This window comes from Lepisosteus oculatus, chromosome 4 (genome assembly GCF_040954835.1).
Source record: "Lepisosteus oculatus isolate fLepOcu1 chromosome 4, fLepOcu1.hap2, whole genome shotgun sequence".
Taxonomy (NCBI): domain Eukaryota; kingdom Metazoa; phylum Chordata; class Actinopteri; order Semionotiformes; family Lepisosteidae; genus Lepisosteus; species Lepisosteus oculatus.
The window spans coordinates 3,876,352-3,893,901 of NC_090699.1; the positions used below are offsets into that span (position 1 = coordinate 3,876,352).

At 45.4% G+C, this 17,550-nt stretch overlaps 3 protein-coding genes across 6 annotated transcripts in view; 2 read left to right on the top strand and 1 right to left on the bottom strand.

Annotated features, from left to right (window-relative positions):
* Window positions 1–17,550, top strand: part of LOC138238055 (butyrophilin subfamily 1 member A1-like) — a 143,387-nt gene that overhangs the window by 114,429 nt on the left and 11,408 nt on the right. The window lies entirely within an intron of this gene.
* Window positions 1–17,550, bottom strand: part of LOC138238056 (butyrophilin subfamily 2 member A2-like) — a 223,328-nt gene that overhangs the window by 74,313 nt on the left and 131,465 nt on the right. The window lies entirely within an intron of this gene.
* LOC138238054 (butyrophilin subfamily 1 member A1-like) overlaps window positions 1–17,550 on the top strand; it is a 149,354-nt gene that overhangs the window by 34,876 nt on the left and 96,928 nt on the right. The window lies entirely within an intron of this gene.

Here is a 17,550-nt window from a genome sequence, read left to right on the forward strand (position 1 = left end):
TGCTCCAGGCTTGCCCTGTAGGGATCTGACTTTAACACAGCGGACACATCCTGACCCTTGACCTCATGTATCAGTAAGACAGTGGATCCTGCAGTATCACCTGATTTAGGATCCCCACCCAGCAGTAAGATCAGTGATATCAGTCACGAAGTGAAGCTGGAATATGAGCTCCACATGAGATTAGAGGTCTCTAATCAGAACCCAGAGAGTATACTGGGTATTTAAGGGGTCAGAACTACAGATGAATAGATCACTGTGTCAGCAGATACACTTGATCCTCACATGCACAGACTGGACAGATGACTGGATCCTGCAGTTGTGTGGATTCAGTGATGTGAGTTTACAGTAATCTTCAGGACAGGATATCAAGGCTCATTCGAGGTTTGGAGTGAATCCAGTCTGGGGGTCTTAGGGCTGCGTCTCTGCTGTTTGAGGATGATGTTGTCTCCTCTGACTGTGATAACAGAGTGAAGAGCTCAGCAGTCTGGGAGGACCTTGGAGCAGAGTCACTGCTCCTCTGGATCGAGAGGAGCTGGTTGAGCTGGTTCAGGTATCTGGTGAGGAAGCCCCTCCAGGCTCCTCCTGCTGGAGGTGTAATGGGCAAACTGGGAGGAGACCCAGCACAGACCCAGGACACACTGGAGGAGTTATATCTCTCAGCTGGGAATCCCCCAGGAGGAGCTGGAGACTGGTCTGCTCTGCTCAAGCTGTTACCACAGTGTCCTTCACCAGGAGTAAGAGGTAAGAAAATGTTTGGATGGAGCTCAGTCTGTTTTTTTATTTTCCTTGTCTCTGTATTTAGTCTCTACTGATATATTATTTTATTAAATTAAGTGAATGTATTTATTTTAGTAAACTCTACTCAAATGTATTAAATTTGAAAGGAAAGGGATTACAGGTGAACTGCAGTGTGTGTTGTCCCTGTGTTCACTACAGGATCATCTGCAGAAGTGACACAGAACAGACACTGGACACTCCTACAGGCAGGGCTCTGCTGTCAGCACTGGTCATGTACTGAGCCCAGACTGCAGTGAGGTCTGTGAGTCTTTCACCCTGTGTGAGATACTGTACTTCTCTGAGCACTGATGCTCTTCATCTCGTGTATCACCATGTCTCTCAGACTTTCAGGCCATTGTTGTCCCTTCATTTCAGAACAGAGTGAAAATCTACTGTTTATCTCGCCGTTGATTTCTTTTTCATTATCCTCTGTAACACTGACTTGTCATTAATGGACTCTAATGAATAGCAGTATATAATATACAAACACGTATATAATGAGCACATACTGTCCATTCTTCTCCACTGGATCACTACAAGTACTGATGCTGCTACAGTAACAGCTGCTGTTAGGAAGAGAGCCACCATCCATCCAGAGGGAGCAGGGAAAAAGTCTCCTGGAAAACAGAATAAATGAATAGTTTCATCTTCAGAATAAAACATATAAGTTTCATGCTGTAGTGACCATGCCCCTTCTCTACTGTCAATCAGTGCTGGTTGACATGAATATGCAATCGGACAGGAGACCTGGATCACCTGCACAGATTCTGCTCAAGCAGCCTCAGATTGGTCAGGATATTTAAACTCTGCTCTGACAGCACCCTGAGCTTTCAGGGCTACAGTTCCTGTTTCCCCAGCTTGTGCTTCATTTGGATTCCTGACCTTGTTCCCGGATCACCCCTGTGCCTGTTACACTCATCTGTGTTCACTTGGTTTCTACCCTGCTTCATCCTGACCTCGTCTTCTGGATTCTGCTGTGGACTCTTTTTGCCTGTGTGACCTCAGATTCAGATTCTCCTGGTGCTTCGCTTCCATGCTTTCTTGGATCTGACACCTGTTTCACAGGGCCACAACCCTGGACTGTGTCTGCCTGCCTGTCCACACTCCTGTGTGTTTACTGCACACACCACACCTCCTGTCCTCACTCCTGTGTGTTTACTGCACACACTGCACCACCTGTCCTCACTCCTGTGTGTTTACTGCACACACCACACTGCCTGTCCTCAATCCTGTGTGTTTACTGCACACACCACACCGCCTGATCTCACTCCTGTGTGTTTACTGCACACACTGTGCCGCCTGTCCCCTCTCCAGTCTACTCCCCTCCTGCACTCGGGTTCACTTCACTCCCACAGACCGCTGCTCAGCTCCTCCTTCAGTGACATCACATGTAGTAAGAAGTTAGTTATCAAGATACCTTTATTATGTATTAAATATTTCTGGAAGTATTTATATAATACAATGAATTTTCAGTTCTTTCATAATAAGCTCCTAGTGAAGGTTGTGCTCAGTGTCCCAGGTGTGTTATATCCTGGGTGTGTGTTATACCTCAGCTGTGTTACAGGTGAGCTCCAGTGTTCATGTTTAAAACTCACTGGGTATGTGGAGCTGAGATCCCCAGTCTGGCTCAGGAAGAGCACTTCTCACCAGGCAGGAGAAGATGTTGGACTCATGTTTGACTGGGATGTAGCTGCTGACAGTGAGGAGCCCCTGACTGTCCGTGTCCACTGTGGGTGGCTGTGATGTCACCTCGTTTCCATCCCTGTCTGTCCAGATCACTGCAGGTTGAGGGAACCAGCCCTCTGATCTGCACAGCAGCTGGGCCTGATCTCCTCCAGGGGAGTGGAGAGACACTGAGGGCTGGGAGCCCAGGGCTGTGGATTCAACACAACAGGAGACATTTCACAGCTGATGAAAGTACACTGGAGTAAATGCAGTTGTATTCATTATTTGCTTATAGACGTTATATAAGAAAATGTAGCTATAAATTATAGACATGTTTAGAATCAACATTTTAAAGTTATTTGTTTTTTAGGTTTTTTTACAAATGCAGCTTCTCTGTTCAGGAATATAGTTAATTTATCAACAAATGAACTGAGTTGAAGTATCAGTGTTGTCAGTGTGTAGGAGAGGGGGATCAGTTTCACAGTGACACAAGACTGGAACAAGACTTGATTTTCTGAGTGATGTGTACTGTCAGTGTAGCATTCTGTTCAATAGGTGGTGTAGATGTCTTTTGTTTTGCAACGCACTATGCAATGTTTCAGAACCTGAAATATTCCGAAACCTGAGATGTGGAACCTGGAACCTGAAACCTGATCTGAGTCCTGAGAACTGATACCTGACACCTGACACCTGAAACATGAAATCTAAGATCTGAGACCTGAATCCTGTTACCTGGGAGCCAAGACCTGAAATATGAAATAAAAAATCTGTAACCCGAGACCCGAGATCTGAGACATGGAACCTGATCTTTCTGAACTCTTGTTGCATTCAAGCCCTGATCTTCCCACAGCCGCCTGCTTTCAGTTTCTCTAATCCTTTCCTCAGTCTGCCATATCCCAGTCTCATCCCTGTTCCTGTCCGGCTGTCTCTGGTGAGTCTCCAGCTCCTTCTCTGCCAGCTGCTGAGGATCCCCGAGTCCCTGCACCTGGGTCCCTGTCAGTCTGCATCACCAAGCCGCGCTGAAACAGTGTTGAGTTGTAATGCGCTTCGTGGTGTTGAGTTGGTGTTGCTGTATGACTGAGTTGAGTTCTACTGTGATGTGTAGTGTTGTGTGTTGTGTAGTGCTGTGCTCAGCTGTGTTGTGTTGATGATTAGGTGATGTGAAATTTTGCTGCTCCTGTGGGATCTGTCAGGAGCCGAGACACTAGGGGTCAATTACAACAGACTGGAAGCAGTAACTAACTGGAGTTCAGCCCCAGTTTAACATGCAGCTCCTACCAAACTACTGCTCCTCCTTCAGACCAATTGACCACTGAAATTAGACTGTAGCTCCATACTAAACCTGTTCTTAATCACAACGGACCCAAAGTAACAGCTGCTGCCCTCTAGAGGTAGGGGACTTAAACCACCTGTTCACATGGTTTGAGCAAATTAGTAGTTTACTGAACAGAACACTGGATCACATAAGAACATTTCTAATCATACAGTAGTGGAAACAATATTGTCACCATGGAATGAATTCCATCTCTTGGAAAATTATTGTAATATTTAACTAAAATTGGTTTTCAGTCACACCACATTTATTAATAATGCAGTTTATTAATACATTCTTTTATCAATAAGTGTCATTTCTTAGTGCATTATGAACTTTAGTGTATAGATTTATTTGTAGCTGTATGTGGAGCCTTTAGAAAGAAATAAACAATAGTAAATATGAAATAGTAAATTATCAGATATACGGGGGAGTGAAGAGAACTGAAATACATATTTAGATGGGGTGTAAATTTTAAATATGTTCTCTCACATCTTACATGTGTTCTGAGAAAATGAATAGGTTATTGTATTTTATTGTATTTGTATAATTATATGACTCTATACTTGTAGTTATCATGGGATAATCAAGAATTGGCAGTACAGATAATACTGTAAGTTATTTTGGAAAATTTAAGGGTATGTTAAAGAAAAAAAACTCTTATTGGCATCTTTTTAAAAGTGATCATTTGTGACAGTTCTTCGGCTGTGGTCCAGTTATAACACTGGTGAAACAGCTGGAAGGTGTGGAAGGTGTTGGAGACGAACAGGAGGCTCATCCAGTCGAGAGCCAGGCTGTGTCAGACTACACACACCACAATGACAGTGTGACTCTCACTGGACTGGTACACAGACCACAATGACAGTGTGACTCTCACTGGACTGGTACACACTCCCCAGTGACAGTGTGACTCTCACTGGACTGGTACACAGACCCAGCGACAGTGTGACTCTCACTGGACTGGTACACACTCCCCAGTGACGGTGTGACTCTCACTGGACTGGTACACAGACCCAGCGACGGTGTGACTCTCACTGGACTGGTACACAGACCCAGCGACGGTGTGACTCTCACTGGACTGGTACACAGACCCAGTGACAGTGTGACTCTCACTGGACTGGTACACAGACCCAGCGACGGTGTGACTCTCACTGGACTGGTACACAGACCCAGCGACGGTGTGACTCTCACTGGACTGGTACACAGACCCAGCGACGGTGTGACTCTCACTGGACTGGTACACAGACCCAGTGACGGTGTGACTCTTACTGGACTGGTACACACTCCCCAGTGACGGTGTGACTCTTACTGGACTGGTACACACTCCCCAGTGACAGTGTGACTCTCACTGGACTGGTACACAGACCCAGTGACGGTGTGACTCTCACTGGACTGGTACGCAGACCCAGGGACGGTGTGACTGTTACTGGACTGGTACACAGACCCAGTGACGGTGTGACTCTCACTGGACTGGTACACAGACCCAGTGACGGTGTGACTCTCACTGGACTGGTACACAGACCCAGTGACGGTGTGACTCTCACTGGACTGGTACACACTCCCCAGTGACAGTGTGACTCTCACTGGACTGGTACACAGACCCAGTGACAGTGTGACTCTCACTGGACCGGTACACAGGCCCAGTGACAGTTTGACTCTTACTGGACCGGTACACAGACCCAGCGACGGTGTGACTCTCACTGGACTGGTACACAGACCCAGCGACGGTGTGACTCTCACTGGACTGGTACACAGACCCAGCGACGGTGTGACTCTCACTGGACTGGTACACAGACCCAGCGACGGTGTGACTCTCACTGGACTGGTACACACGCCCCAGTGACGGTGTGACTCTCACTGGACTGGTACACAGACCCAGCGACGGTGTGACTCTCACTGGACTGGTACACAGACCCAGCGACGGTGTGACTCTCACTGGACTGGTACACAGACCCAGCGACGGTGTGACTCTCACTGGACTGGTACACAGACCCAGCGACGGTGTGACTCTTACTGGACTGGTACACAGACCCAGCGACGGTGTGACTCTTACTGGACTGGTACACACGCCGCAGTGACGGTGTGACTCTCACTGGACTGGTACACAGACCCAGAGAGAGGCGAGCAAAACGCTGTTTTACACAAGGACATACTGTATTAACAATAATAAATTGAAGTGAGAAAGCTCTCTTACAGAAGTCTCCTAAATTTAAATTTGTTTTTTACTTTGTCCACTATTATGTACCAACAGCTTATATTAACGCTAATTCTGTTCAAGAAATAAAATTGCTCACACTATTGGATATTAGCTGGTGCTTTTGTAATGATTTGCTAATCTGCTGTAAGACATATGCAGTACTTTCCGTTGTCAGTCAGTGTTCAACATCCCCCTATCTTACTTATCTACGCCTATAAGGCTCTGCATGGCTCGGCGCCTCAGTACCTGTCTGAACTATTATCGCCCTGCTCCCCACCTCACAACCTTCGCTCTTCTAATTCTGATCTCCTGACTGTCCCCCAGGCCCGTCTACATTGTATGGGTGACAGGGCCTTCTCCTGTTATACCCCAAGCTCTGGGACTCTCTCCCCAAGGATATCAGAGAGTCACCTTCTCTAAACTCCTTCAAATCCAGACTCAGAACCCTCTTCTTCAGAAACGCCTTTACTGAACTGTTCCACTCTTCACCCCTCTGCTTTCTTAGTACCACCATCCACGGTCTCCTCTATATATTGTAATTGTGTTTTATCTTGTGTATTCTCCTTACTTATTGTTGTTGTCATCCTGTAAAGTGCTTTGAGAAGCCACCTTTAAAGGCGCTATATAAAATAAAGTTTTTTATTATTATTATTATCTCACTCACTATCTCAAATGGAGAAGATCAGCAAAACATAAATTAAAAACTCTTAGATGAAGAGCAACAAATAAAGCCGTAAAAGTGCTTACATTTATAGTATTGCAGACAAAATTCCAAAGACTCACAAGGTCAGATTAACAACAATAAACTGAAATGAAAGGTCTGTTACAGAAGTATCCTAAGTTAAATTTGTTTTTTACTTGTTGATGAAATCCACTATACATAAAACCAAAGTAGTGATGGGTTTGCTTATTCGTCTGAGTAAGTTTCTTATTGTTTCTTTAGTGGCTAATTGCAATTTGAGAATCGTGTTAGTAATGTATCCTCTTCATGTATTTTTAAGCAGGATGCAGGTCACAAATTAATTAGATTAAGCTGTCAGAGATATTCAGTTATATATAAACATGAGACAAAGTAATTATTCTACATTGTGGCCTAAATATTCACTTTCTGGTTAGATTATTTGAAATGTTCTGATTCATGTTAATTAGAAAAACAACAATGCTGAGCCTTCAGCACTGTACTGAGCACGAGTTCAGCCGCTCTCCATCTTTGTTTGACAGGATTTATCATTCCAATTGAGCCCAGAGCTGGAGATGTTCTCCAGATAGTACTGTATTAACTAGCCTGCATCTTAGTACACAGCTGTGTACTAAATCCCATAGTTGACACAGCACAGGAGGCTCAGTGCTCTCTCATGTCCCTGCCTGTGCAGACTTGGGACTGTGTAGTGTTGTACTGTGTTGTGTTGTATAGACCCTGAGTGTGTTAATGTGAGCTGAGCTGACATCACAGCACGGGAAGCTCAGTGCTCTCTCATGTCCCTGCCTGTGCAGACTTGGGAGTGTGTAGTGTAGTGTTGTGTTGTGTTGTGTAGTATTGACACTGACTGTGAGAAAACCAAACTGAACGTCACTCACCTCTCACTCCCAGGTCAATAACAGTGTCATCCTCCATCAGGTCAGACCCCACCATGCATTTGTACTGTCCATGGTCAGAGCGTCTCACATCTCTCAGTGTTAAAGACACATTCCCTCTGTGGAGCTCCTCTGGGAATAGACCAGCCCTGTCCCTGTAGGCTGGACTCTGTCCTTCAAAGTTATACCAGCCTGATTCATGCAAACACACACGGCCAAAGTTATCCTTTCTAAACCACCTGATCTCTAGGTCCACAGCACTGATCTCTGGTGAGAGGTAACAGGGCAGGACAGCGTCTTCACCAGGGAAAACAAACACAGGAACAGCTGGACCTCGAACGTCAAACCTCTCTGAAAGAGAAAGAGCACAGCTGACATGAGTCTTCAACCTCAACACAGACAAAAACTCTGAGACAAACTGTAGACTCATCACTGTCAGAATAAAGCAGAGCAGCTCAGTGACACACAGTGTTTTCTACAAACAGCCCATCACTGATTCAGACCCACATGTGACTGAGGAGCACTGAAGATCAGTGAGTCTCATCTCACCATCTGCTCCTCTTCCTCACACCAGTGTTTCCCAAACTGGGGTCTGGATCTCTCACCAAGGACCCTCAGATCCTCACCTTCACTCCCTGATAGAAGAGCTGTGACTGTGTTCACTGAGGGTCTGTTACTCTGCAGTGACAGTAGGGGGTTAAATCAGGCTCTTTATCTGTGTCTCTGACTCTGACCTCGGGTCCTTTATCTACTGAAACACTTCACATAAAGAACCCAGATTAAACTGCTGAGTAATACTTCCAACACAATCAGAACACATAAACACAGGAGGCACAGTGGGATGTAGCCATGGACTTGAATGATTCCAGGTTTTATTCAGCAGTTTTTACAATACAAAATAAGATATTCACCAACATCTAGACACACAAAACAGAATGAAGATGAACTACAGGCAAGATCCAGTCAGGCTCCTTCAACAAGTGTCAGTTGTAACATCTCTCCATCTTCCACACACAAACTTCTGACACATTGTAATGTCCTGTGTGGTTTGGGTCACTCCAGGACTCCCTCTGTAAGTGATGAGTACCTGATGTAGCCAACATTAACTCACACACTGAGGCACAGACTGGCAGAGAGTGTGAAGCAGCTCTCAGGTCAGCAGTGTGACTTGGCCATGATTGACACTGTCTCTGAGTCTGTCAGCTCATCTCTCAGGTGCTCAGGGGTCTGATGACAGAGTGACTCAGTGGAGGACATTGATCCCAGACTGACACACAACATCATGAGCAGAAGAAAGGTTGATGACAAGAACAGACTGTTCAGCCCATAAGTATATACTGATACACTTCATACACAGAACCCAGATTAAACTGTTGATGAACCCATAAGCAAAGGAGGCACAGCTGTTTGTTCTCTACAGGGACCTGAATGGTTCACGGATTTATGCAGAAGTTTTTAAACACAAATTAAGATATTCTGTAACATCTAGACACAGAAGAAAAGCTGATAGCAAGAACAGACTGTTCAGTCCATTAGGGACTTCATTCAGTTGTATCTTTCTACTGACTTGTCCAATAGGTTTCACACACAAGAGAAACTCTTGTCTTTGCTGGGTCAACAACACTGAAGATTCATTTGTATTATCTAGATCTCAGCAGATTCCATCAGCATGTAATCCTCACTTTAAATTGTAAAGCAAGGCTTTGGTTATGGAACTTATTTTTCGAAAACAGCTCTGTCATTCTTATTATGTGCTTCAGAAGTTTGATCTAAGACCTTATATGCAATTTTAGACATTAGTGTGAGGTCAAGGTCCAGTTAGGTTATCACTTAAAACACCAATGAGTCTCTCTGTACCTGATCCTGAGACACAGGACTGGTGGAGAAACAGCAGAGTCAAAAAGAGCCACTGTGACTGGTCAGACACCATCTCTGAAATAAGAAAACACTTATTATTTACACATCATCTCTGAAATAAAGAAATACTGATGGAGATCAAATGTCTCTGAAAGATGCTGGCAGTACACTTTAATAATAACTTTACTGAAACATAGTTGTCACTGACTTCAATCACTGTATCTGACTGACCTCACTGTCACTCCAGCACACAGCAGCTTCAGTCCTGACCTGACTGTTCACTCACACACTGCTGTACCTGACTGATCTCACTGTCACTCCAGCACACAGCAGCTTCAGTTCTGACCTGACTGTTCACTCACACACTGCTGTACCTGACTGATCTCACTGTCACTCCAGTACACAGCAGCTTCAGACTTGAATGCTGAATCTTCTTCAGCATATAGATCACCTCTTGGATCAGTCACTGTGTTGTCTCAGAGCTGGTCTGTAATTATTATTATCTGCTGTAAGGTGAAGTCTTTTCTCCTGTTTAATCCTCCATCTTATTCACAGTAACTGCTGTTCACTGCTACAGGGACGCAGTTCTCTTCCTTCTTTCACTTTACCTGCACAGACCTGTTCTTTCAGCACAGACTCACCCAGCCTGCAGAGCAACACTCCCACTGAGCTGAGTCTGTGTCTGAACAGTGAACAAGGGCAGCAGAGCAGGTGGGTTGACAGAGTTTGAATCTTGTTTTCTTTTTCTGTTGCTTTGATTGTGTTTTTTTTTCCAGACAGTTGTTGATCTTTGTAGTTATATGAATGTTGTAATACATTTTCAGATGCCTGAACTCATGATGTTAATCTGTACCATAGAAAAACTTTATGTATTTTGTTTTACTCTCTCCTGACAGCTCCAGATCCTGTGCTGACAAGATCTGCTCTCACAGCTCTGTCCAGTCTATAGAACAGCCCTCAAATCTTCTGTTCACCTACTGTCACACTGACTGACACTGCAGTGAGCAGGACATCTGTGTTAGGTGTCCTAGAGTCTCACCTGTAAAGTTCCCCACAGATCTTTCCGGAACTGCAGACCTGATTCGTGTGCAAAGAGCACGAAGACAGTACAAGTGTACAGGAGCGAGGGACAGATCAGGGTGGTATCAGTATCAGTCCAGCTGTGTGTTCCTCATTCATGACTGAACTCTGTTGATCATGCCGAACAATCTGTCTTGTCTTTCAGGTCAGTTTTTTAATAATGAAATTGACTTGTGTCAACAAAAGAAAACAGGTTTCATTTTACATATCAAAGTTACATTAATGGTGCTCAGTTTATGAACATTCATCAACAGCTCCTTGCTTTCTGGCACAATAGGGGATCTTTTCTTTTTGTTTTGATCTGATACTGATCACCAGTAGAGGCTATAGCAGAATAACAAAACTGGCTCACCTCTCATCGTCTTGACACCCGCTTGGGAATGCAATTACAAGGCTTGGGAATCTGTGTCATTGAGGTGCCTTGTAAGGGCTGCTGTATAAGATGTCAAGCTGATGTGCCAAGCCAAGATGCCACCTCTCTCTAATAGAGACAACGGAATAAATCCACCTCACAGCTTTTCAATTTTTAAGCACGAGCCCTCACCGATATTCTATCTGCTCCCCAGGATATAGACAAAGACATCGGTGTTAAGATGCAGCTGTGAATTCAGAGTCGATCACATTGTTGTGTACAACACAGGGCTGTGTCTCTTACGGCATCGTCATGGCTGATAATCTCTCTCTACTGGAGTGTGCCGTCCGAACAGGTGTCAGTACAAATAGAGGCCAAAGAATTAGAGCATCAGGCCAACATTACCCTGCAGGACCAATTCTCCATGATCCAGAAGGCAGCAAACTACCTGGAGAACAGATGGAGACCACCCAGAGACTGTTGGGAAATGACAGGACAGATGATAGACCTCCAAAGCCTCTGAGAAACTCCGACTCAGGTTCAGGTCCAACTTCTCACATCTTGCAAAAGATGACCCCCCAAGACGATGTAGAAGCCTGCCTGAGGACATTTGAGAGGACAGCTGAATGCCTGATTTGGGATCTGGCTCAGAGGTCAAGTATTGTGTTTCCTTTTCAATGCAGTGAGGAGCAAAAAGAAAGGGCTTATTATGACAGTGCAGCTTACTCTGATAATATGTTTTTAGAGCTGAAATTCTTGCTAGGGAAGGAGTCACGACCTGGGTTGTGGCTCATTTCCATTACTGGGGCTGTGATCCCCAACTCTGCTTGCTCCCAAATGTACAATCTAGTTTATTTAGCTAAGATGTGGTTAGAACCTGAAACATTGACCAACAATCAAATAAGAACAGCTTTTCCTCAACACTTATCTTCACCACCTACCGCCAGAGGTTGAACAGACTGTCTGACAGACAGACCCCCAGACAGTCGATGACTTTAGAAGAACATGTCAGCAGCCAAACTCTCCAAAGAACAGGGGGGCATCTTCTGTACGCCGAGAACTGTGCAGTGATAGGAGTGGAGCGGGGATGAGGGGAGCAGAAGTGTCACGGACGTCCAAAGGGACTAACCGTGGGGAGCAGAAGAGCGGAAAAAGACCCATATGCGTAGCGGCGAGACGGGAAAAAGGCCCGGGCTCATTAGTGCAAAGAGTTCAGGAATCCCGTATAGAAACCTATGCCCTCAGGGAGCGGACGTGGGGCGCCCTGGTGCTAGGCGGGTCTCAGGACATCCGAACGTCAATGCTGAGCGAGGACAGAGTGCAAGACCCGAAAATATAGCCCAAGGGAAAGAGAGGGACAGGAAGGACAGCAGACCGGAAACTAGGGACAGGACAGAGAAGGAGCGCCCTCTGGCTGCAGAGGGCATGACAAGAGGCTTTCGTTTTAGACCCAGAAAAACTATGACATCCGTATTCTTGATGTTCCCAGTGCGAGAAGGAGGACCAAAAGGCAGACCCATGCCTCACTGAGGAAACTAAGGAAGAGGACTGTAACTTCGTCCCTCAGGGCTTCCTACCGTTTATGGACAGTCACTGCAAGCCCTGGCACTGGGGGAGCGCACTGTGTTTGGTCTCCTTACGGTAGTCTGACCAGTCAAATGGAAAACAAAAAGGGGTGGAAAGGTAATCTGAAAGCCACACAGACAGACCCTGTCTGTAAACGTCCTTCCCCTCTGACTTCATCCATGTTCCAAGGATCCGAGACAACACTCTTATTCCCTTGATCCCTTGGAAAATGGGGATCCTGTCTGGGCATTTTCATCAAGATCAACTTGTAGCGGTGAGGCTTATTAATAAGAAAGAATTAAGTGTTCTGAGCCTTCCCAAATGAGGCCCCATTTCTCTGTTCATCTCTGTGGTGCAGCCACAGAGAAACTATTCATGCAGGCTGATTTAAGGTTCCTGATAAGGTCAGCTCCCAAAGGGGGATGCACTTAGCTAAGCCTGGCTATCGTGATCAATGGTCATCCATTGGCGCCTATCTGTCTAGGGAGTGCCAGATGAACATCTGGACTGCATTCCTAAGTGTCAGGAGTAAGTGACTCATATCTCACCTTGATCAACCAATCAGGGACTGGTAGGGCCGAGTAACCCATGTGGGACTCTGATGCCCATGGAACTTTCAGCCAATCAATGAGCTGAAGTTCCTCCAGGTAAAAACAGGCAACACAGAAAGCCTGTGAGATTCAGTAAGATTCAGAAGGGATTCAGTAGAATTCTGTGGACTTTTCTAAAGGGAATTCAAAGGAGAATTCCAGGGCAGGACAGCCCAGGAGCAGAAGGCTCCCAAGGGCAGGACATTCTCGCAGCGCGCCTCCTGACCATCCTGAGACTCAGCCCGGACAACCACGGAACGGACAGTGTGTCCGAGTGCCAGAACTTTCCTTTGTTCTAAGAGTCTAGAGTGGAGGTTGCCAGAGAGTAACCAGCAGCAGGCCTCGTGAACAGGTCGGAACTGTGGACAGCTGAATCCCTATTCAGAACTAGCTCTTCATCAGGAACGAACCGGTCCTCTTCCTGACTTGCTGGGACCCACAGTCATCTTTTCTTCTGTGCACAAACTTTGCTAACTAGCCGGTCAGTGAGCATCAGCAGCGCACCGTCGCAAGCCGCACAGCACAGCCTGGCACCGAGCCAGAGAGCGCGGATTGGACAGCAACAGCCTGCAACTGTTTCTTTGTGCCCGCAGGAGATCTGAATCCCCAGAGATTGGATGAGTATTCAACTTCAATGCATTACAGCTCGAGAATTCAATTGTTATCCCAACCAGTTGATATCAATTTAATTCCTAAGAGTTATGTACTTGTTTTGAGTATCTAATGTAGAAGTTATAACCAAGTTCATTTATGAAACGGTCTAAATGAATGATATACTGAACGTATGTCCTCTTGATATGTGTAACACTTTGTAACTGACTGAATATATACCTTTTGTATTCTGATAACCCTCTCGATAAGATCTGTTAGGTTTACATGCATATTCTATGTATCCTCGTGTATTAGTACCTGTGTGTGTGCTTTGTTTGAGTTATGTCGCATGGTTGGACTCTAAAGCCATCAAAAGAATCAACTTTGTGATTTACTGCTACAATTAATAATTGTCTCAGTAAATGCCCAAACCCTACAGAACTGGTGCCTTCACAGAGCCACTACATTTAATTTTGCTATGGCAACGTTACATATTTGGCGTCCCTGAGCCGGTTTTCTTACAAACTGATCAACAGTAGTAACAAGAGACATCTGACTCCTCAGCTGGTGTGGGCAGGCAGCCTGTCACACTCATGTGTTTGTAGCACCCCTGAAGAGGAAACTGATGAAAAAATCAGTCACTCAACTCATTTTTTCCTCATCAGTGGCTTTTAGTGTGAATGAGGAAGGCAGCGGGAGCTACCCCTCGCTGTGTTTCACAGACATAAGCAGTAAATTACCTATTGAAACTGAATGTAGACTCTATGGGTAGATAACAGATAACAGATTGAACAAAATAACATCCCAATGAAATTGACATGAAATAACAATGTACATTACGACCTATTACATGTCCACCCCAGCGCTGTGACTGTCAGTAGCACCATCAAGTGCAAGGGGATTTGATACTATTGATCATCCTTTGTGTGTAAATCTTGGCCAGAGATGATACTAGCCTGCATGTTGATATCAGGGCATGTTACTTTGTTACAACTCATTTTTTTAAATGATCACAGAGTGTCCCTGTCCTGCTCACTGTACTGTCTCTGGAAAAGATCTCAGACCACAGCTCTGAGTGTCCCTGTCCTGCTCACTGTATGTTACGATCGCAAACCCCTCCTCTTAAGGGTGCTCCAGCCCTTCCTCGTTTGCCTCTTTCCCCACACCTGTTACTTGTTTCCACCCTGTTTCAGTTCGCTTTTATAAGCCAGGTGCTCACTTTACTCGAGGCTCTGCATCTGATGATCTGCATCGAGCCTGTGTCCTGGTTCGGCCTGGGTCCGTTATGTTTTTAGCTTCCTGCTCCTGCTCCTATTCCTGTGCCCCAACCGGTCCTGACCCGGCACCTGTTTTTAATCCCTGGTTTTTGGATGGATTGCACGGCCATGGACCTTTGCTTTCGTTTTGGATTTCCCCTTTGGATTTCTACTGGGCTGCCTCGGCCACACCTCCCCCGTGCACCAGTGCACTTTGGACACTCCCCCCTGTTTTCATTCCCATATTCCTGACTTTTTCCCTAGTGTTTCCTCACAATTCTGGATTGTGTCATCTGCATAGGGTCCAGAAAGAACTGCTTGTTACACTGTACTGTCTCTGGAAAAGAGCTCAGACCACAGCTCTGAGTGTCAGACCACAGCTCTGAGTGTCCCTGTCCTGCTCACTGTACTGTCTCTGGAAAAGAGCTCAGACCACAGCTCTGAGTGTCCCTGTCCTGCTCACTGTACTGTCTCTGGAAAAGAGCTCAGACCACAGCTCTGAGTGTCCCTGTCCTGCTCACTGTACTGTCTCTGGAAAAGAGCTCAGACCACAGCTCTGAGTGTCCCTGTCCTGCTCACTGTACTGTCTCTGGAAAAGAGCTCAGACCACAGCTCTGAGTGTCCCTGTCCTGCTCACTGTACTGTCTCTGGAAAAGAGCTCAGACCACAGCTCTGAGTGTCCCTGTCCTGCTCACTGTACTGTCTCTGGAAGAGAGCTCAGACCACAGCTCTGAGAGTCTCTGCCTGCTCACAGCAGTGTCTGAGTGTCATGGTAAGTGACCAGAAATTTGAAGGGCTGTACTATAGACTGGACACAGCACTGTGACTAGATTTCATCAGGACAGGTTGAGAAGCAGACAGAAGAAAGTCAAACAAGATGCATAGTAACGTATCAATGTCTGAGACTTCAGTTGTAAGTTCAGGCAATTCAAAATGAAACTCAGCATCAACAAATCTAAAATCATCAATAATTCCCTGGGAAATGAAACAAAACACCAATGACAGAAAAGGAACAATAAACAAGATTCAAGCTCTGCCTGTTCCCACCTGCTCTCCTGCCCTTGTTCACTGCTCAGACATAGACTCAGCTCAGTGGGAATGTTACTCTGCAGGCTGGGTGAGTCTGTGCTGAAAGAACAGGTCTGTTTAGGTAAAGTGAAAGAAGGAAGAGTACTGTGTCCCTGTAGCAGTGAACAGCAGTTACTGTGAATAAGATGGAGGATTAAACAGGAGAAAAGACTTCACCTTACAGCGCATAATACCAATTACAGACCAGCATTGAGACAACACAGAGACTGATCAAAGAGTTGATCTATATGCTGAAGAAAATTCAACGTTCAAGTCTGAAGCTGCTGTGTACTGGAGTGACAGTGAAATCAGTCAGGTACAGCAGTGTGTGAGTGAACAGTCAGGTCAGGACTGAAGCTGCTGTGTGCTGGAGTGACAGTGAGATCAGTCAGGTACAGCAGTGTGTGAGTGAACAGTCAGGTCAGGACTGAAGCTGCTGTGTGCTGGAGTGACAGTGAGATCAGTCAGGTACAGCAGTGTGTGAGTGAACAGTCAGGTCAGGACTGAAGCTGCTGTGTGCTGGAGTGACAGTGCGATCAGTCAGATCCAGCAGTGTGTGAGAGAACAGTCAGGTGAGAACTAAATATTCGCTGCAGGCAGTACTTTTGCTCTGAACATAGATTTCATTGAAAAAGTGAAAAAGTCGGCATGATCAGTGCTTCTGTTAATGGGAACATTGCACAGTTACAAGACAGGGTGTCTGTATATTTAAATAAAGTTTACTGTCTACATGTTTCAGAAAAATTTAATCTCTGTCAGAGGTTTCCTTTATTTCAGAGATGACGTTTAATTCATAAGTGTGTCTTTCTTACTTCAGAGTGTTTCTTTGTGTCAGAGATGGAGTCTGACCAGTCACAGTGGCTCTTTTTGACTCTGCTGTTTCTCCGCCAGTCCTGTGTCTCAGGATCAGGTACAGTGAGACTCTTATTGGTATTTTAATCAATAAACTGACCAGAACCCTGATTTCACACTGATGACTGAAAAGTTCAGTAGTTTCCAATAATCAAATTTCTGAAGCTGATAACATAAAATTGTAACTCTTAAAATCTGTTGTTTCGTCACTTCTTTCATCTGCAGTGAGAACATTCGGGAGTATTAAATTATCATAGTAGTGCTGTGAGAGGAAAGGCCTGGAGTTGTAGGTGTGTCATGAGGTGATGGGTTGCTGACCTGTTACTGTTACAAGCAGCAGCTGATAATTTGACAAATCAGAATATATTGAACATAGTAGAATATAAAGGAATGAACCAGACAGAATTTCATGGAGGAAGGAAGAAGGAGGGCAAGAGCAGGAAAAGGAGGAGTTACGTTATAATATGGGGAAGACAGCTGAGAAGGAATGGTGCTGTGACTGGATGATAGCAGACAGAGGGAAGGATCTGTGACACTGAAGGCAGGCGGCTGCAGGAAGACACAACTGGATCAGGGTTGCAGATTTCTGGTCTCAGGTCTTGGGTTTCTGGATTCAGATTCTTTAATTTGTTAGGTGTTTAAAATACATACAAAATTAAGAATAAGTGCCATAATCTGAGCCTGGTGCTGTGAAAGTGCAGGACAGCGATGAGCACTGATGGGCTGAACAGTCTGTTCTTGTCATCAGCCTTTTTCTGCTCATGATGGTGTGTGTCAGTCTGGGATCAATGTCCTCCACTGAGTCACTCTGT